This window comes from Uranotaenia lowii, chromosome 3 (genome assembly GCF_029784155.1).
Source record: "Uranotaenia lowii strain MFRU-FL chromosome 3, ASM2978415v1, whole genome shotgun sequence".
NCBI lineage: Eukaryota > Metazoa > Arthropoda > Insecta > Diptera > Culicidae > Uranotaenia > Uranotaenia lowii.
The window spans coordinates 158,909,910-158,932,402 of NC_073693.1; the positions used below are offsets into that span (position 1 = coordinate 158,909,910).

The following is a 22,493-nucleotide window of genomic DNA, read 5'->3' on the forward strand; positions in this document are numbered from 1 at the left end:
AATTTCGGGGCGGTTTTTGACCGGTTTTAATGGTGAAATATAGTCAATTCCAATATGATTATGTAATTAAAGGATGCGTTAATGGTTTTGAAAACAGAAAATCAAAAAATAAATCGTTCAAGTTTTTATTGTTCAAAGTTTTTTTCTTCACTATTTTTACCTAATCACTTTCTTCGGTTCGAGACGGGGTTCTTTCTGCGACTATTTTGCCATACCGAGTTGATTTGTACCTATTGCCACCATTCTTTTTAAACTCCATCGTACCGGGTTTGTCTGAGGAATCCATTCCGGAACCTCTGCGCCCGTATTTGCAAACCTCCGTTTAATGTGTTCCGGCACTTTCGATGATGTTTGCGATGAGATTTTTCGTTACTCTACCCAAAAAAAGATTAAAAAATCGATTAACTATGATTAAATTGACTATTCAAATGTATATTTACTATAATAAGTTGATTGTTTTTTAACAAAAACAGACTAAGTCGACTGCCTGGTACAAATTGATAAAACTTTACTCAGTTGTCGCCATTGGATACTCGAATTCCCTGAGTGCCGATTTTTTTGTCGTCTGAGTAATCTTTGCTCATGATTTCTGAGTTGTTTAGAATCAGCCGACGGTTGCTCCATCTTGAGGCGACATCTGAGTAAAATACAGCCGGGCTCTGGGTAAACCAGAATTAGCGAGTAAGTTCAAAGCGGAGAACTGTTTTTTTTTTGGGAGAAAACTTTTATTCCCGCTTCATTCGCAGAAAGTCTCGCATATACGATGATGTAGTTGCCTCTCTCAACAACTCTTCGATGGTCGAGCGGTTAGCATCCTGAGATGGTAATCGCAATGCCGTTGCATGTATGGGTTTGATTCCTGTAACTGGCGGTATTTTTTATTTATTTTGATTTCCATTTTATTGCGGTATCAGATTTTAGGGGGTTAGTTCTCCTTTAAGAGCTTAACTTTGAGCTATGCCACCAATAGCCAAACCTGTAGGGAGGGAGTTTCATTCGGGTTGGCGGGGAAAAGTTCTCAAGTTTGGGTATTTTCGAGGTTCAGTGTAAGTTTCGATCCAACCACCACAGCAAGTAGGGGAAAACTGTACAAGACACACCAGTTAAGCATGATCGCTAATTACAGCGATACCAAGAATCTGAGAACCAAATTGAAAGTTTGCGATGATTCAGGGATCAGATTAACGTATTATCTGTAAGAAAGTTAGAATTTACCGAGATAGCAAGGTGAACGCTAGTGAAAGCCAAAAAGGTAACTTCTACCTCTTAGAGGTGAAACACACCTCACAGCGAGGTAAAATTTACCTGAATCGAGGTTGAAAAGAAGGTACACTTCACCGAAAAAAATGGTGAATATGGTAAATTTTACCTCGTAGCGACGTGAAGTCCACCTGAATTGAGCTGAATAAAAAGATATAATTCACCTAGGTAAATCCAAATAAGGTAAAACTCGTAGCGAGGTGAAGTTGACCTGGATTGAGCTAAACAAAACGGTAAAATAATTCATCTCGAAAAAAGTAACTATTTGGCCGAACCCGTCTATTGAGGTTAAGCTGTTTGTCATTCAAGGAGGAAGTTTTGCTTCGTTCTCAATATGTGAAAATCAGAATGCTGAGTGTTTTCTTAGATATCATTTAGCAGTCCTGGTTCTCGTCATAATACATATGTCATAATGGTATGCCAATGAATAACTACTTTGCTTTTGTTTCAGATCGGCCCACGTCATACTCCAGATATCATTCCGGATTAGTCGAACGCAGAAGGGCATGAATGTGTTAAACGCAATGCAGGAGGTTCAGCGACCTTAGTCTCGGAAGAACGCGAAAGCCAAATTGCCACGAGCCTGGCGAAGAAAGGACTTTGCCTCAACAATTTTTTTTAAACGCGTGACACATTAAAAAAATAAATATAAGGTAAAAGTGCCTGTTTATTTCAAATAAATATCAATTTTCGAATAAATTTTGGTTTTATTTTTATTGAAGAAACCCATCAAACAAACCAGCATTTACCTTTTAAATCAGTGAATGGGAAAACGGTATTATTTACTATATTGCTAGGTGAATGCAAAAAAGGTAAAATTAACCATTTTGCAAGGTGTTCACTGTTCATTTGTTAGATCTAATGTTCCGAAGAATAAGTTTTCTCCGGCACTCCTCCTTGTACATCTTGGTCCATGGTCTTGTTTGTCACAAAAACAGGAGTTTTTGGTCCGCAACTGCAAGTACCTTGCCAATTCAAACACTTTCTTGCAAACTTATCGGCAAAAATGATTTTGAACTTGCCGGGGACATCACCCCGACCAGTGGCTTTATAAAATTTTTGGTCAGGAAACTGCCCAAAATCCATCTTCAGGTACGTTTCGTCATCCATGAGGATGCATTCGTCGTACTTCGTTGGAATCTTGTTGTATAACTTCCGGGCACTCCTTTGGCTACTAAATTCTGCTTCAATGTCGGGTTTGGTTGCTTACTGGCCCGATAGGATCGTATTTCTTCGTGCAGGCGAATCTTTCTGACGATGCACCGGTCGGCGTTGATTTTCTTGGCGATGTCGTAGTCCGACTACCCTATGTTTGCCTTGATCGTTCTCAACACCTTCAAATGCAGTTTCCGATACTTAATTCCACTATGACGCTTGGTATGAACCTGTCGATCGATAGTATGCATCACACGGAAACGTTTGAGAATGCTGCACACAGTTGATTTGACAATTTTTAACGATTTCGCGATTTTTGAACCCGTCCACGTCGTGTTTTCGGCGAGGGCGTCCAAATTAGTTTTCGTCTCACGGCAATCCAAAACAAAGCACTGTCAAAACATTCCAGATCCGACGACGGAATAATTAACAGTGCGTCCAGATTGAAGACGATCCATGCTTTAATCGGTCTTCACAAAATTCTAAAACAGTGTTTTCAAACTTTTTCTAAAGAAAGCCAAAAATAGATTTACGAGGAACGCATCAAAAAGATAAGCACCGATGCAGTATTTGCGGTATGAAAAATAAGTTGGTGAGCACCGTGTTGTTTTCTAATTTCGAAGAGCCACTTTCAGCTACGAATGAGCCGGGGAGCTGATTCTACGACACGTGCTCGGCATTCCACGTCATGGTTCAATTTGCGAAGTTTGGCTTTTGGTCACTTTCATAAATGTGACTAGACCTTCCTACCTACCCACTAGATATGGCTTCAATGGTTTCGACAACGAAGGCTTTCCTCTTTCCGGACTACGATGGCTGACATGCATCTCGGTGAAGCTGGTCTTGCAGCAACCTTCTTTGGACCATTATTCTGCCGGCCAGGTTGATGAGCTGCTGCATCGGCTGAGAGTTTGAAATTTTCTTCCACAGCTTTGTAGGACTGGCACTGGTACTGTCAAGAAGGAATTTGATTTTAAATATGAATTTTAACACATTTCTATTGAAAATGTTCTTGAAAGTATATTTCCCTCAAATTTCAAATATGATCAGAGGTTGTTGAAGTTGTGCATCGTTAACCTGTATCCCTAAACAGTTACATTTTTGACCGGTACTGTTTATTGCCGCTAGTCGTACGAAGCACACAACAATCAAGCATGTGCCGCATACCTATTTGCAGCTGCATGCAGTGGACATGTTCAATCATGGCGATACTGATATCCGCCAGCAAACTTCCGCTCGCTTAGCAAAGCGTCAGCTACCCAGTGATTTTTGAAAAGAATTTTCCGCTTCGCAGCGAAATAAATCCGGAGCGCAACTGCGAAATAGCAGTTGAAACAAAAATTGCAGCCGGAGTCGCCGAAAGTGAACGCGACCTTCGAGTGAGTTCCTTGTGATTCATCCGAAAGCTCCGAAAGCAGAAGAAACGCCCCTCGGACATCGTGCGATGCCCGAAGAGTGTGCATACATGGGATGGGATCTTCGGCTTTTCCTTTCCCGATGCGCGTCCGTTTCATTCCATTTACCAGCACATGATTTGTATGTGAATGTTCAAAATTCGATGCGCGTCATGTGCGCGAGTGGTTACGATAATTTGTTGGTTTGCCGATGGGAATTATTATTGGGGGAGTTGAAGTAAAGTAAAAATAACTAAAGCAAAAATACTACCATTTTATCAATACAATCATTTCCGCATTAATGATTTAAGAAGGAATTTCGGATTTATTACGAGATTTTGCAGAATAAGTTGTGAATATAACCGTATTTATTTTCAAAAAAAAATTTCACTTACAATTTCAAAAACAATAAATACACTTATGAAAAAATCGTTTGTAAAAGTAAGAAAACAAAACTTTAAAAAATTATTTCAATTAATCTGAAAATGAACAAAAAATAGTTAAATCATAAGTGCCCCAGAAAAAAATACATATGAAAGCTACAACTAAAGATTTCCGGAAATAGATCTTGGGACTTCGTTATCAGAATTCGGATTCTAAAATTACAAATCAGAAACCTAAAATGAGGGAATCTGAATCTTATTTTATTTCCCTTTTTTTTTGTTAGATTTAAAGTGATTAGTTTAGTTATAATCTTTTCAACAAACCATCAGGAAAAATAAAATGATATTTAAATTTCTGAATCCAGGTTGCATTTTTATTTTATTTTTCAACCATGAATTCGAAATTCATAAAAAATGACTAAGAAATCAGGTTGAAAATTTCGAAATTAAATTCAGCTTCAGCTTTTAGATTCAGATTTCAAATTTTAGATTCAGACATTAAATTCAGATTTCAAATTTCAGATTCCAGATTCCAGATTTCAGATTTGAAATTTGATTTAAGAATCAAATTTTAAATTTCAAATTTGAGATTCAGACCAAGAGTTCTGATTCAGATTTCAGATTCAGATATTAGTTTCAGATTTCAGATTCAGATTTCAGATTTCAGATTCAGATTTCAGATTCAGATTTCAGATTCAGATTTCAGATTCAGATTTCAGATTCAGATTTCAGATTCAGATTTCAGATTCAGATTTCAGATTCAGATTTCAGATTCAGATTTCAGATTCAGATTTCAGATTCAGATTTCAGATTCAGATTTCAGATTCAGATTTCAGATTCAGATTTCAGATTCAGATTTCAGATTCAGATTTCAGATTCAGATTTCAGATGCAGATTTCAGATTCAGATTTCAGATTCAGATTTCAGATTCAGATTTCAGATTCAGATTTCAGATTCAGATTTCAGATTCAGATTTCAGATTCAGATTTCAGATTCAGATTTCAGATTCAGATTTCAGATTCAGATTTCAGATTCAGATTTCAGATTCAGATTTCAGATTCAGATTTCAAATTCAGATTTCAGATTCAGATTTCAGATTCAGATTTCAGATTCAGATTTCAGATTCAGATTTCAGATTCAGATTTCAGATTCAGATTTCAGATTCAGATTTCAGATTCAGATTTCAGATTCAGATTTCAGATTCAGATTTCAGATTCAGATTTCAGATTCAGATTTCAGATTCAGATTTCAGATTCAGATTTCAGATTCAGATTTCAGATTCAGATTTCAGATTCAGATTTCAGATTCAGATTTCAGATTCAGATTTCAGATTTCAGATTCAGATTTCAGATTCAGATTTCAGATTCAGATTTCAGATTCAGATTTCAGATTCAGATTTCAGATTCAGATTTCAGATTCAGATTTCAGATTCAGATTTCAGATTCAGATTTCAGATTCAGATTTCAGATTCAGATTTCAGATTCAGATTTCAGATTCAGATTTCAGATTCAGATTTCAGATTCAGATTTCAGATTCAGATTTCAGATTCAGATTTCAGATTCAGATTTCAGACTCAGATTTCAGATTCAGATTTCAGATTCAGATTTCAGATTCAGATTTCAGATTCAGATTTCAGATTCAGATTTCAGATTCAGATTTCAGATTCAGATTTCAGATTCAGATTTCAGATTCAGATTTCAGATTCAGATTTCAGATTTCAGATTCAGATTTCAGATTCAGATTTCAGATTCAGATTTCAGATTCAGATTTCAGATTCAGATTTCAGATTCAGATTTCAGATTCAGATTTCAGATTCAGATTCAGATTCAGATTTCAGATTCAGATTTTAGATTCAGATTCAGATTTCGGATTCAGGTTTCCGATCCAGCTTCAGATTTCAAATGATGATTTTGGAAAAGATTTCAGATTCAAATTTCAGAATCAGAGTTCCATTTCAAATTTCAATTTCAGAATTCAAATTCAATTTTCTGGTTCTGGTTTCAGGTTCAGAATTCCGATTCACACTTCATATTCAGATTTCAGATTCAGTTTTAGACTCAGATTTCAGATTCAGAGTTTAGCTTAAGATAAAGAAAATACTATCCATAAGCCGGATTCATTTTCGGAATCTGAATTAGATATTCGATTTTTCAGAATTTCAACTAGTGTTTCGGAATATCGTTTTGTCAGAAGAAACTCATCCATTTTGAATTCAATATTTTTTATTTCTTTAATTCAAATTCAGATAAAGATTGCAAATTTTTCATTGTTCTAATTTATGTTGGAAATAAAATCGACTTTGAAGTTGTCGAAATAGATATTTGAAAAGGTTAGACTAAGCCACGGCTGCGATCACATCTCCAAGATAAGAAAATGTAGAAATTCAAAAAAAGAATGAAAAATTCATATTTTCAAATTAAGAAACAAGAATTTTGAGGGCTGAAATCAACTCCTGGTGTTCCGAGATTAAATTCTTAGATAAGAAATTTCCAACCCGACCCGAAATTTCCAATTTTAAAATTGCTGGTATTATGCATGGTTGTGAGGTTAGAAATCAATTCAGGGATATAAATATGAAATTCGAAATTCCGAACTCACGTTGCATTTTGATTTTATTTTCAACTGTGAATTTGGAATTCAGAATTTACGGTTAAGAATCAGATTAAAGATTCAAGTTACTTACATAGAAAAATCTGTGTTCCTTTTGGTTCCTATGTTATCTAATTACACTTGACACTTTCAACACCGCAAAAACTAATAACTACTGCAACTCACACTTCGCGTTTAAAAAAACTAGAACGTGCACCCACGACGTCTGTACGGATTCGAAGTACGAATGAAACTGAACTCTTTTCAAACAATATCAACAATAACAACCAGCATTGAATAAGCTGGTCGCCCAGTGCCAACCAGTGATGCCACATTTTTATCGGTATTTTGGAACCCAAAAAAATCTTTTATCGGTATGGAAATCCTAAAAATCGGTATGAAAATCGGTATTCGAGGTGGATACTCAAAAATGATTAGATTTTCAACTTTCTAACGTATTTTTGTTTGACTGGAAGCTTGTAATAAAAAGCAAGTCTAAGAACTCTTATGAATGTTCATTTTTAGTTTTAGCTGACTAAGTGTGTTTTAGCATATATTATTCAATTTTTTCCGTAACTTGTTCTAGGTACATAAAAAGACGGGTTTGAAATTTTAACAGAACTTTATGTTTGTTACGACTTATACAATTTTTTTTTAACTTTCTGCTTTTGCTGACGAAAAAAAAAGCAAAAATCACAAATGAAAATCCAGCAGAGAATCCGAATTTAGTATTTCTTTCCGATACTCATAAATGAATTGAAATTTAGTTTAAAAGTTACCATTTGCTAAGAAAAATAAGGGCATGGCGAGCACCTTCAGGTTACACGTGGTTTAGGCATATAAATTAAGTAAAAACTTGATACTTTAATTGATGTTTAGCTAAAGTGGGATGTGAATTTGATAAATTCGAACTAGGTTAACCTAAAGGAAATTTTAATTTAGTAAGCACTTACAAATCCAATGGCTTTTTGACGTTCGAGGTAAATATGGGCCCAAGTTGATGTTCTTCGTTTGGTTGATGGTTTTTCTGCCAAACTGGCCATTTCAGCTTTCAAAGCTTTTAGTATTAGATATGAGTTCTAGCGATTAAAAACAGAAATGATTGCAGAAAGTTGAGAGAGTTGTTGCTTCATTTTTTTTTAAGCCAATGGAAAATTAATTTTAATTTTTGAAAAATCACGCATAAGTCATATGAAAACCTCTAGTATTATATACGCGAAAATAAATGAGAAACGTGTTCTAAAAGAAGGTGTTCTTCCGAAAGAGATTTAAAAACACATAGTTTTTCTAAAACTGGAAATAGCCAATGTAGCATATAATTTGAAGCATAAACTGTCATAAATTAAATGCTCAACAGTTTTATGTTACAGCTTAAATCTCAAGTCACAATTCTCATATATTATTCAAGTATTCGGTTGAAGCAACCAAGTCGTTGACATTAACAGTTTCCAAACAAATTTATTGCTGAAGCTAGTCCTCATAATCGACTAGAGACGTTGACCCATGTCATCGTCACGTATAGACAAAATAACCGAAACGCTCTTTCATATTTTCGTTAAGTGCGTAGCGTAATATGATCGTTCTGTTTGTAACTCGGTGCATCGATGCGTCAGCGCAACGAAACCATAACACAAGTGGTCGATTGTTAACTTCGCTTACGCATCAATCTGAATATATATTTGGAAGCGCCTTATGTAACTCCAGGCTCCTCCTCAAAATAAATGTATGTAGAGTTAAGAATTATGTGTGTAGAGTTAAGTTAGTATAAGAACAAAAAGAAACCAAATAAACGGGTCAGTCAGTCTATATTCGGACTCCAACCAATTCGGATCAAGTGTATAATTTTGATGACAAGTCCGCACGTTATACCAATTTGCTGGCGTGGCCTGGCGATTTCTACATACATGTGATATCATTTATTTGGCTAACAAGATGGAGAAGGATTGAAGATTATACCGATGATATGACAAACCGTGTATCTGATTGCACTTCAAATCTTGACATACCACATTCTGGCGACATGTTGAACAAGGATTATATTCAAACGGTGCATATTTTCCCATGAAGAGTTAGCATCTCAGGAGACAAAAGCATTGTCAATTGAGATTGATCTTTAGAAACTTCTACTACTTCTACTGGCAGTTGCAGAAGGTAAAATATCAGCCTTGAACTGAGTCCATAATAGTGCATCATTTAACAGAATATAGGAACAAAACAGCGCGAACAACTTAACGAATTCTAGACTCGAATGAACACTACATAAGTGTTAAAAAAGTTAGAAATAAAATTAATAATAATAATAACTGAACGAATTATGAGAGTAAGCTGTGGAGATCTTTGCAGGATACTTTAAAAGTTGTACAGATCAAAGTTACGCCACGCACTTTGTCTCCTTTCTACAGGACCTTTACGAGGATAGCTTGAATTAAGTGGGAATGTGGAAGTGGAATGAAGTTTGAGTTAGAATCTTAAAAATCGGTACGAAATCGGCATGTTTTGCCTAAAATCTGTAATCGGTATATACCGATTCTTGGTCAAAATTTTGCTCAAAAATCGGTATAAATACCGGAAAATCGGTATGTGTGGCATCGCTGGTGCCAACACATTAAAAGCAATTGCGTCCAACCATAGGAAACATGAACTTCAAGACTGTGTTGGTGCGTGAAGAGGGCCCTCGACACAAAATATACCGAAAATATTCTAAGTTCGGAATCTCAAAGCCAGCGCGCCTTCGGAAAATCACCCATTTATTCATTTGGAGGCGGAATAATGAACGGGGATGAATTTATTTCTTGCTGGGTAGTGGTCGGGTTTCGATCGAAGATTACTGATGAAGCACCTTGTTTGGACAAACAGCTTCCTGTGTTTATAAAAAGGTACGCCCATACCAGCTTAAGCTATTCAATTCTTTAAGTTTAAGGTATTGGAAAATTTAAGTTATACAAAATTTTGTTTTTCTATAAACTCCGGGCGTATAAAGATTCTGTTCGCTTCAATTGCATGAATTTAGGCGTTTACAGTACTGAATGTCGCCGTTATTTAAGCAATCAACCCAGAGCTGAATACTTCCCCTAATTTAGTGGTGTAATGAAAAATCTTTTTTTTTTCAATTTTTGACGGAAACACCAACTTTGATTGAAAAATGATGGTGCTTAATATTTTGACAAAAACATTATGATTTCAGAGAAATTGCGCCGGTTCCGGAAGATAGTCCAAATTCAAAAATAATAGAAATAAAATGATGCTTCAACATAAGAGATTTTCACTTGTACCCCACACATGAGAGGCAAAAGATTTTCGATTTTCCAGTTACCAACACCTGGAGAAAAAGAAAAACCCACCCCTTTTGCTAAACCCAAACTCGAATAATCTTCTTGGCCCGTAATCCTCTCATCTTCATTTCACGTGGTTTCACAAACCTTCATCAAAGCATAAGTCGGAAATCATAACGTTTTTTTTTCTCTCTCTCCCTCTGGTCACTTCCCATCGTTAGGTTTTTGTGAATATGGAGACATGGTTCGAAATCGGTAACCGACAAAAAAAATCTGACCTCACCGGACAGAGTTGCAAAATGTGTCGATATGCATGCGTGCTTAGATTGTATTTGGAGCATAAACCATCTCGCATGCCAAAATACTATATCTCGAACAGTCAATACGATAAATCTACTCTTCCATAATCAGTGACTTTTAATGTGAACGTAGCTGTTCAGTGAAACCTTATCTTGCCAAATTCCAAGTACCGATTCAAATTAAACATTTACATTTATGTTTAAAGTAACGGTTCCCAAAAACGTTATTAAGAGGGTGAACCATTATTATTGCTAATCGTAAAAATTATTTCGATCCATAACGGATAGCTTCCAGGGAATGGAACTAAAATTTTAAATCATCGATTGAAGAATCAAACAATAACACAGTTAAAATTTTAAATCCTAATTCTAAGTCGAATCCACAACGTCGCCTGAAGCGCTTACTTGATTTCAGTTATATATTAGGTGAAATTGTGAAAATTTATGTTGCAATTTTTCATTCCTTAGAAATAGTTATTGACTTTCAACATGTTGCAAACTGGATATTTTATTCCAAAGCAGCACCTGCTTTGAAACCTACATGACGATTACTGTTCCTGCTGCGGTATATAATTTGATTAGGATACAGTGGCTATCAGGAGGTTTTTACCGATCAACTATATAAAAACATTCGAAGAATTCGGACCAATACAGAAATATCGTACTGCATTTAAATGAAGTCATAAACATTATTTAATTACCATGACAAAAAGGTACTAAGAATATAGCGAAAAAACAATATTTACATGTTTCTAATCAACATACAATGTGTAACATAGTTTAACGATATATCGACTTCCAGGAGGATCATTAAGTAAGTAAGTCTGTTCCGGAACGTTGTCCAAAATCCAGGCCGGCAAAAGAGGAGCTATCATCGGCTGGTGTAGTCGCGGATCGCAATTAGAGGTGGCAGTGCGAATACTAGGGATTACTCTGGACCATATCAGACCCGAGTATGGATCCAGAAGATTTCGTTTCTCGGTATCGGACGATCCAGCTACCGTTGAAAGCTTTTGATAAGTTCTAAATGGCGTGTGGGATCAACAAACGGGTTCCATTCTTTCAATCTGGCTGCTTTGAGCGGGGAAACCACATCTGGAGTTAAATCGGCTAAGCCAAATTCTTTGTACTTGGAAGGATAATCACACTGGATTTGGATAAAGATCTTCTCACAATCTTCAAGTGAAACTGAACCATGTTCCGGTTCTTCTTAAGCCTTCACCAACTCGAGCGCTCCCTCCAAAGTCTGGATGTCATCCTTTCCTAATTGGGTAATGAGAATTAGATTTTCTTCCTCAATTTCCAGCTGCTCTTCCCTGTCCTTAGCGGAACATTTCGCACATTTCGACCATCAAGTTTAAATTGTACATCAATACTGGTAATGTGAAATTGGTCGTGTCCTTACTCGGTTTCGTCTCGAAGAAATCTTCATCGACCATCTTAGCCTGTCCGACTGCATGGTATGCACTCAGCACTCAGCTTTCCGGTCCAGTCATATCGATCACCTTCACGTGGCTCGCTTTAGAGGAATTTCGATCAAAGGGAGCATACGAACGTTTACCGTTTTTGATAACGTCCTTCATACTTTTATCTTTCTCCTGGAATTAAAACATCGTTTTTCAATATTTGTATTTAAAAAAAGGCAAACCCCTTACCTTGGCCTCAATCTTCTCCTTATCTTTGATTTGTTTCGGTTCCATAACGACGGCCTTTCTCTGGTTAGCCCGGATCGGATCTGTTATACCCTGCCGACTTTTTCCCAAAGAGTTGCCCGTTTGATCTCATCTTGTAGAAGTATCGACATTTGTGCTGTTTATCTTTCTCCTGGAATTAAAACATAGTTTTGTATTTGTATTTAAAAGAAGGCAAACCCCTTACCTTGGCCTCAATCTCCTCCTTATCTTTGATCAGCATCGGTTCCATAACGACGGCCTTCTTCTCCGGGCCATAAGCTCCGATGGTTCCTCTTCCCTTTCTTTGGTGAGCTTGGATCGGAGCTGCGATACCCTGTCGATTTTTTCCCAAAGAGTTGCCCGTTTGATAGCTCATCTGAAGCAACAGTTTGGCTTGGCCTATTTCCGACGCTTATACCCAGCGAAGCACTCTGACTCGCACTAATTTTCGAAATCCGCTCATCGATCGGAGATCATCCGGCTTTCGAACCGCTTCCGACTCAGAACTGATCCAAGACAACTTCACAAAAAACAATTACAATTACCTCACTTTTTTGGAAACTCCGAACCTGGGTGAGGCACATTTGCAATAAAAATACTCAAAGTGAGTATAGATACATGCAAATACTTAAACGGCGTAATAACTCAATTTTGAAGTGTTTTTTCAATGATAAATGGATAGTACATATATGCTATTGAAGATTGAGAATGCCTTGTAATTCCGTTAAAAATTTGCTTCTGATGCTATTGAGGAAGAATATTTTAATAATTTTATTCAGCCAAAGCACCGATTGGGTTGATTGAACACGAAATTGATGAGTTCTTCATCCACAAATAATACTTTTTATTATTGCTGAATGTTATTGCGCAGTTTTGAATTTTTCCGGTTTAAAGTGTCTGAACATTATGGAGACTATACTTTCAGAAGGCAGTATATATTTTATTGAGAACTTTCCGTATAAAAAAATCCACATACTAGGCCAAAATAGATTTGAAGTAATAATGCATATAGCTAATTTTACAAATAAATATTTATATGCAATATTTATATCTTTCCAAATGTGTTTTTTTTTTATACGACTCAAAATAAAATTTAAACCATTTTGAAAATAGCTATTGATACCAGTGAAGAATCGCACTAACACACATTAGAATTAATGTGTTTATTGTTAATTTTTGGTTTGTGTATGTGTAATAATTTACCCATTCGTCTATACAACCAACTGCAACCAACGGCGATTTTTAGGAAAGCGTCCGGTCCATGAGTCGTCGAACCAGCAAAGCGGAGATTTTTTCTTCTAAAAATGGGTCCGAAAAAAGGAACACTACAAGGTATGTTTAATTTGAATTGTTAATTAGCTGTCTTGAGAACTAATCTAATATTTTTTTAAATTTATTTTCAGAATCTTCAAAAGAGAAGAGACCTAGGTTTATCAGGTATCAGGTGACAAACCGGCAGCCAGCAAGCCAACTTTCCTCGGGAGCGACCAGGACCCGGAACCCGGCAGCGAAAATGATCCGGATGAGTTGCGTTCTGGTGAGTGAACCTTTTTCTTAAATTCAAAAATTGAAATTTAAATGCAGCGGAAATGGGGCCAATTAAATATTACGTAACGCGTTTAGGAGAGGGGGAAAGGGTAAGGGGTTATAGCAGTTGGTTACGGTTCAGGAATTTTTGAAAATGTGTTACGTAGGGGGGTGGGAGGGTTGAAAATTACCGAGTATTGCGTTACGTAGTATTTGAACGGCCCCTTCATAATTTTTATTTTCAACGACCATTATGCCAAACAGTATACAATCATTTAAATTGAATACCGAATTCATCACGTACATTTATTTGCAGGTGAACGGACAACGGACAGTAAATCCAGATCTCCTCTAAAGTACCCAGCGGGAGAAAAAATCCCAAGTTCGGTGCTAGAGTTCATATGTGGTAAATTTTGTAATAACAAAACTCAAAATTTGTTTTGATTATTTTTTTTTACAGATAAGGTAGCTGAACGAACAGCGATGCAGGTAGACTCATACAATGTTCTGAAAATCAGAAAAGCGTCGCAAATGGCAACAATTAAAAAATATATTGCCAACAAAATTTCAAACTTACGGAAGGTTCGTCGACAACTGGATGGTAATTAAATTGAACTCTTATAGGTTGTAAGCCCACTTGATTGACTTTAATATGAAATTTTGAAGTGATTTGTGAGTTAAGTTTTAACTTCTTAAAGTAACCACAATGTAGTTCAATGAATAAGAACAAAAATGAACAATAATAAAACAATGTTATCGATAAATTTGTATCAAGAAATATTTTATCCGAAAATCCATAAAATAGTTAATTAGGGGTTTAATTTTATGGGGAACAAACAGAATCATACAAATACGGAACTATAAAGCGTTTTTAGACGTACTGCAAATAGTTTGATGATTGGTAAACATCATTCTTTAGCATTAAAAAAGCTTTGGGGTTATCGTCTTTTAGCAGTTTAACGATATAATCTAATAGTTTTTAAATGATTACGTTATATGAGGCACTATAAATAAAACAGTTATCTCAGTACAAACGATTCGTACAATACCCGATCAGGAGAGCATATCAAAATAATAACTCAAACGTATCTCACCAAGATATTTACATCTGATTCAGTTATAATTACGTACTGAAAAATTTAGATTTTAAGTTTCTCCAATCTGAATTATATCTTGTTCTGATTGACAGACTTGGGTTGAGATACCCGATCAGGAGGGAAAAACACAATTATATCAAAATGAGATATTTTGATACTTATTTTTTTCTAACTAAATGAGTTATAATTCAGTACTCGTAGGATGTTAAAATATCTCAAATTATATCAAAAAATCTATACGATCATAGCTAAATTATATCAGTTTTTGATATGCTCCTATCAAGATTATATCTGGTTCAGATAGCATAGTTTGATATTGGACAGAACAAATTATATCAAAATTATAACTTATCAAGATATGAGTGCTTCGAGAAAAATTTCTAGTGGAAGGTCAATAAACCACATTATTTGATAAAACCATGCCCCACGTTTGGTTTCCCAAAAATTTGATTCAATTTTATGAATCTGTTGAGCGAAACTCGTTAATGTAAGGTTTGAGCCTTTGACTTCGATGTCCGTGTTTCAGAAAAAGTTGTACGTATATCAAAATAAGATATAATCATTTTATTTTAGGACAATCCGAAAAAAATCTTGATCATTGAATATGAGCTCAACCCCATTCAAGTCTGTCGATCAGAATAAGATATAATTCGGATTGGAAAAACTTAAAATCGAAAATTTAGAGTACTGAATTATAACTGAATCAGATGTAAATATCTTGGTGAGATACGTTTGGGTTATTATTTTGATATGCTCTTCTGATCGGGTAATTTTCAATGATAAAGAATTTTTTCGGGTTGTCCCAAAATAAAATGATCTTATTTTGATATATGTAGGGGAGATGAGGGCATAATGGGCACCTTAAGGAAAATGCTTATTTAACCATAGAGAACAGCTGTAATATGTGAATTACATCATTGTTTCGTGTTCCGACACTCAAATAGTCTATTGTCTAATTGGATGAAACTTGAAAAAGTAGATAAAAACGTTTAAAAATGCATTTTAAAAAATTTTGCCGAAAGCTGAAAACCAGTCACTGTAGAGGCATAATGAGAAACCCCCCGAGGCAGTATGAGCACCATTAATGAAGGCATAATGAGCATTTTCTGCCGGGGAATCTAGCAGCGAATTCGACTCGATGAAGTCAATTGAGTGATAGAGCTACAGCTCAACTTGTATCGTCTGACGATTTGGCCTATTGGTTAGATGTCGGAGAGATAATCAGTAGGCTCGAGTTCGATTCCTGGTGGAGGTGATTTTTTTTTTCTTCATTTATCATTCATGATCATGATTGCACTAAACAGTGAGGCGTAGATTCATCAAACAAAGCAAAAACAAAATAATCTAGGTCTGTTTGTAGAATTCAAAGAATTAACACATGTTCATACATTATGTTTCTGGTGTTTTGTTTGACGGATGATGCTTTGATGCTATTAGCCGTATAATGTAACAATAAAAAAAATCAATCATGAATGGTATGTGCAAAAAAAATCCCCTCGGACAGGAATCGAACTCGAGTCTACTGATTACCTCTCCGACATCTAACCAATAGGCCAAATCGTCAGACGATACAAGTTAAGCTGTAGTTCTATTATTCAGTTGACTTCATCGAGTTGAATTCGCTGCTAGATTCTCCGGCAGAAAATGCTCAATATGCCTTCATTGAAAGTGCTCTGTTCGCCTCTAGTGAACAAATTAAAGTAAAAACGCGTTTTACAATTGATTAAAGTGAAAAATCAAAAATTTTATGATGCTGAAAATTTAGAAACAATGTGTAGATCATGTTGCAGTGCGTATATTTCAGATCAAGATGATTTAAAGGTCATAAAAGCTTATTTGGTGGTGCTCAAAAATTATAATATTTTCGTCACTTGAGAACCTAGCTGGTTATTATTTAATATTTCTGTAAATATGAAAAGGAAATTTCTTTTTTGGTGAAAAATTAATACTATAGGTAGTACGAAACAAGTCCTCATGAAATTTTGTTTAAGAAAATACGTACTTATGTAGAAAAATGGACTTCTCATTATGCCTCGGGTGCTCGTTATGCCCTCATCTCCCCTACAACTTTTTCTGAAACACGGACATCGAAGTCAACAGCCCAAACCGTACATTAACCTTCCTAGGCCGTTCGCAAAATTTTGAACAAATTATTTTTCGCTTGTTTTGACTAGTAAATTGATTTCGTTCCACTGGTCACATTTCTTGACCGATATTTATGAATTTAGATTCATTGTTTAGGTAATTTATTCAAGATTTTAAATATATAAAATTTAAATCGATTTGACTTAGCAGATGACCTATAGAACGCTTTGAACAGAAAAAAGACATCATTTTAAAATTCTTATATCTGCAGTATAGGTTGGTGTAATAATTTTTTTTTTATGTTTTGAAATTGTGAAAAATAAATCTTTTAAAACATATATAAAAATATTAGGGTCCCATGGGAGTTTTGGTCGCGATCTTGGAATTACCGGAAAAAAAATTCTCACTTTTCAAAAGAGGTAACATTTTTTCTTAGCAGCGCTGTATCTCATTCATAATTGGACCGATTTTCAAAATTTAAATTTTAGTTTTATTTTGATAACATGATAATCATTTTCACTGAATACACTTAGTATCTCAAATATTACTATTATTCGTAATACGAGAATGAAAACAAGAAAAAAATCGTGATTTTCGAACCCGTCTGTTATGATGCGCACATTTCTCATTTTGTTATCGTGATTTCTTAAAACTTTTCATCTAACCTGCCCATTTTTTATATACCGAATGATAGATTTTAATATCTACAATCGATTGATATGCTGTTTATGTGGTTTTTCAAAAATTTGTAGCAACGTTTTCCGAATTTACTAAAAGATATCGGAATTCGTCCAGATTTTCAAAAGTTTTGTAGCAAGCAAGCACAACCCCCCGGGAGAGCGTAAATCGAACAAAATCCATGGCTCTCCCAGTCGTGCTCTCGAAATCTGCCGTCCTATGGCAGACTGAAGGAATCGCCCGCATGGTTACGTAGGGTGGTTTGTGCTGATACGTATGAATATTTTTACGTACCTAATTCATGTCATTGTCTTCATCATTTTGATTGTTTTTCAGCTTTTCAAAGTTACAGAGACCTAGTTCAGAAATGTTTTTAGAATTCTCATTTGGCAAAATAATTTCGGTGGCATCTTCTTTGATTTTTATTTGTAACATTAAATTTACATACATACATAAGACTTTTACACAAGTGTGAATGATTTCGATGTTAATTTTTGAATTATTTCAAAACAATACGTATTAAAATAAGATTTGCTGTTTATATTTCAGATTACAAATCTGAACTTTAAATCCGAATGAAGAATAAAATTTTAGAATAAATAATTCAATATTCATGATTCATTTTTCCATGTTCACAATTTATTTTTTCTTAATTCAAAACTCTTAAATCGAAATTATAAAAATGTTCACAATACTAAGCTTCCAATGGTGAATTTTGAATTAAAAGTCCACAATTTTCAATTCTTTTTTAAATCCTTCTTTAAAAAATAAAACAAACCCCCGATTGAAAACTCGTACTCAAAACTTGTAAGTTTCATATTTATGATACTAAAATCGAAACTATCATATTTTTGTTGGGTTATGAATTTGAAATTAAGAGTAAGCAATTCTTTTGTCTTAGTTTTCAATTACTAATTTATTCATTATAAATTCTTATTCTGAACTCTTAGAAAAATGTTAATTTGAATAGCAAAATTCATATTTGGAAATTCAACATTTAAAATAATAAAATCCGAAAAACTAGTTTAGATCTCACAATTCGAAGCACAGCATTATGAACCCATAAAGTTATTTCTGAAGTTTTAATCATAAATTAATAAATTAATTAATTAATTTATTTATTTATTCATTTGGAGTTTTTTTTTTAATTTTTTTTAAATTCTGATAATAAGTTAAAATTATGAATCTTTTTGAAGAGAACATGAGTAAAATCAAAAAATCACACTTATGTAAATAAAGAATGTCTATTTCAAATAATATCACTGAAACAAAAGATGTCGATGACAATTTTCTGGAACATAATGTCTTAACCTTTTTAAACACGACATTTTTTTTAAATTGATATGGCAATCACTAATTCATTCAAAGCTTTTTTTAATTCTCATAACACCACGAAGAGTTCAAATTATGATTTAAATTACCTTTATGCATATTTTGTCTTATATTTCACATGTAAAATAAAACTCGATATTTATAGTATTATAAACTTAAAGATTTAAATCGTTGTAATATTGGTTGTGATTGTTTTTCATATAACAATATCCACGCGCTTCCGAAATAATTTAAATTAAGTGTCGTTTTGAAACCACACTATGCATTAAAGATAAAATAAATTCTGCACTAGGTCTCTGTAACTTTGAAAAGCTGAAAAACAATCAAAATGATGAAGACAATGACTTAGCTATGAATAAGGTACGTAAAAATATTCATACGTATCAGCACAAACCACCCTACGTAACCATGCGGGCGATTCCTTCAGTCTGCCATAGGACGGCAGATTTCGAGAGCACGACTGGGAGAGCCATGGATTTTGTTCGATTTACGCTCTCCCGGGGGGTTGTGCTTGCTTGCTACAAAACTTTTGAAAATCTGGACGAATTCCGATATCTTTTAGTAAATTCGGAAAACGTTGCTACAAATTTTTGAAAAATCACATAAACAGTATATCAATCGATAGTAGAGATTAAAATCTATCATTGGGTATATAAAAAATGGGCAGGTTAGATGAAAAGTTTTAAGAAATCACGATAACAAAATGAGAAATGTGCGCATCATAACAGACGGGTTCGAAAATCACGATTTTTTTCTTGTTTTCATTGTCGTATTACGAACAACAGTAATATTTGAGATACTAAGTGTATTCAGTGAAAATGATTATCATGTTATCAAAATAAAACTAAAATTTAAATTTTGGAAATCGGTTCAGTTAAGAATGAGACACAACACTGCAAAGCAAAAGTTCATGAAAAAAACCTTTATTTCAGAAATTCCACGCTAGCAACCAAAAATTTCATATGACCATCAATTTTTCTATATGTTTAAAAAGATTTATTTTTCATAAATTCAAAACTTATTAAATAATTTCAATACGTCAAAGCAATTAGAAGATATGGGAATTCTGAGAAGTCATTATTTTCGGGTTTTTTTTCCATTGGGAGCAGAATCCAGACGTTCGGATAAGTAACATCAACTGAAATTTTATACATTCAGAAACTAGAATAAATTTCCTAACTAATGAATGTAAAATCATGGAAATCGGTTAACATATATCATCAGGGGAACGCGCGCAAACTCTCGGGTCATATTGGCCCGAACGGCTTTTGTGTAACTTTTTTTTTCGCCTTGCCAGTTGTGGCATTTCCGGTGGTCACAGGAAGTTGCTTTTTCTACAGGTTATGTATCTCGTGGTTTTAGTAATATGTTCCAAATTTCATATTTTTCCGATTTTTTTCAAAAGAGTTATGACAATTTTAAAGTTCACTTCGGGTCATATTGACCCGAACGGCCTAGGAAGGTTAACGAGTTTCCCGATCAGGAGGAAAAAACTAAATTATATCAAGATGAGATATTTTGATACTAATTTTTTCCTATCTAAATGAGTTATTATTCAGTACTCGTAGGATGTTAAAATATCTCAAATTATATCAAAAAATCTATACGATCATAGCTCAATTATATCAATTTTAGATATGCTCCTTTCAAGATTATATCTCGTTCAGATAGCATAGTTTGATATTGGGCAGAACAAAACCTATCAAAATTATAACTTATCAAGATATGAGTGCTTCGAGAAAAATTACTAGTAGAATGTCAATAAACCGTATTATTTGCTAAAACTATGTTCCATTTTTGGTTTCCTAAAAATTGGATTCAATTTTAAGGATCTGTTGAGCGAAACTCATTAATGTACGGTTTGGGCCGTTGACTTCGATGTCCGTGTTTCAGAAAAAGTTGTACATATATCAAAATAAGATATAATCATTTTATTTTGAGACAACCCGAAAAAATTCTTTATCATTGAAAATTATCTCAACCCCATTCAAGTCTGTCAATCAGAATAAGATATAATTCAGATTGGAGAAACTTAAAATCTAAATTTTTCAGTACTCAATTATAACTGAATCAGTTGTAAATATCTTGGTGAGATACGTTTGAGTAATTATTTTGATATGCTCTCCTGATCGGGTTCACTCAACAGATTCATAAAATTGAATCAAATTTTTGGGAAACCAAAAATGGAACATGGTTTAAGCACATAATATGGTTTATTGACATTCCACTAGTAATTTTTCTCGAAGCACTCATAGCTTGAGAAGTTATAATTTTGATAGGTATTGTTCTGCCCAATATCAAACTATGCTATCTGAACGAGATATAATCTTGAAAGGAGCATATCTGAAATTGATATAATTTAGCTATGATCGTATAGATTTTTTGATATAATTTGAGATATTTTAACATCCTACGAGTACTGAATTATTACTCATTTAGATAGAAAAAAAAATAGTAACATAATATCTGATCTTGATATAATTTTGTTTTTCTCTCCTGATCGGGTAATTATTCCGATTTCATTAACAGTTCGATTAACGGTTTGATAAATCGTTTAAAATATGCCTACACATGTTCATTCTAGAAACAGTTCAATGCGCTGAAAACGTTATTCATAAGCGTTCTCTAAACCATACCCTAACTGTTCCTAGAACAGTGTCTCCATATAGAGGTTTTAATAGTTTTAAACAGTAACATAACTTAACGCCATATTCAACAGACCGTCGTTTTGGAATTCAAGATAAGTGCAATGTTTTTTTATGGTTTCAGATATAATTTTCTAAACGTTTTTTACGGTGTCTCTAATAGTTTTATAACTACAACAGGAACTGTTGTGATACAATATTTTCGTATTCGGGATGTCACTTGGTTGAAGTCTGTGTAGAATTATTATTAGGTTTCAAATCGAGTTATCACTGTACTAGGCTTAAGAATTTGCGTTTTTTAACGTTCTTTTTTACTTCCTTGCCTATCATTTTTTGTACTACCTGTAAAGAATATTGAGTGTATGTAAATAAATATTAAATTTGTTAAAAACGCAGGTTTCAGTGGTGGAATAGAGTTAATCTGCATTAGTTTTGTTCGTCAAGTACTTAAATAACAACTTATAACATAAGCGATAGCTATTTACATTCTTCACTGAAGTGATATCCTCACTTATTAGTTTTCTCATTTTCGTGTGATATTCTGAGCTAACCACTCAGAATATCTGGCAACACTGGTGAGTTACCACGAACCTAAATTGAGTTATTTAGCTTCACAGTGTGATGATGTAAACATTTACGGTACAAATTACGGTTACGGTACGGTTTACCATCATCAGCTGTTATCATCAATCATTACCGCTATTGTTTCAATTGCGAATTGACTCAAAGCATACGGAACCAAAACAAACTGTTTTGGTTTCGCCGACGGAGCAGCAGATTTCCTCGGCTGAATCCGTAAGTATCAACAAAATTAAATAGTAACACTGGTAACTCTGACTTAGAGAAGGATTAATTCGCAATTAAAAATGGAAAGTACCCAGTGCATGACTTCCACATATACTGTGAAAAGTCCGACGCGGAACCATCAGGGGCGTGGAGAATCAGTGGCGATGTGGTGCTGAAGTTGGTCGATAGCCGAAAAATCAAAAATTCAGCATCTTTGCTGACAACTGGTTCTCTTCGTACGCTTTGGTAAAGGAGATGAAAACTAGAGGATTCCAATACACGGGAACCATTCGTTAAAACCGAATCCCTGGTTTTGAA

The 22,493-nt window shown here is 34.4% G+C and overlaps 1 pseudogene; it reads right to left on the reverse strand.

The window, feature by feature from the left end:
- Window positions 1–11,104: 11,104 nt before the first annotated feature.
- Window positions 11,105–22,493, reverse strand: part of LOC129752776 (septin-interacting protein 1-like) — an 85,317-nt pseudogene continuing 73,928 nt past the window's right edge.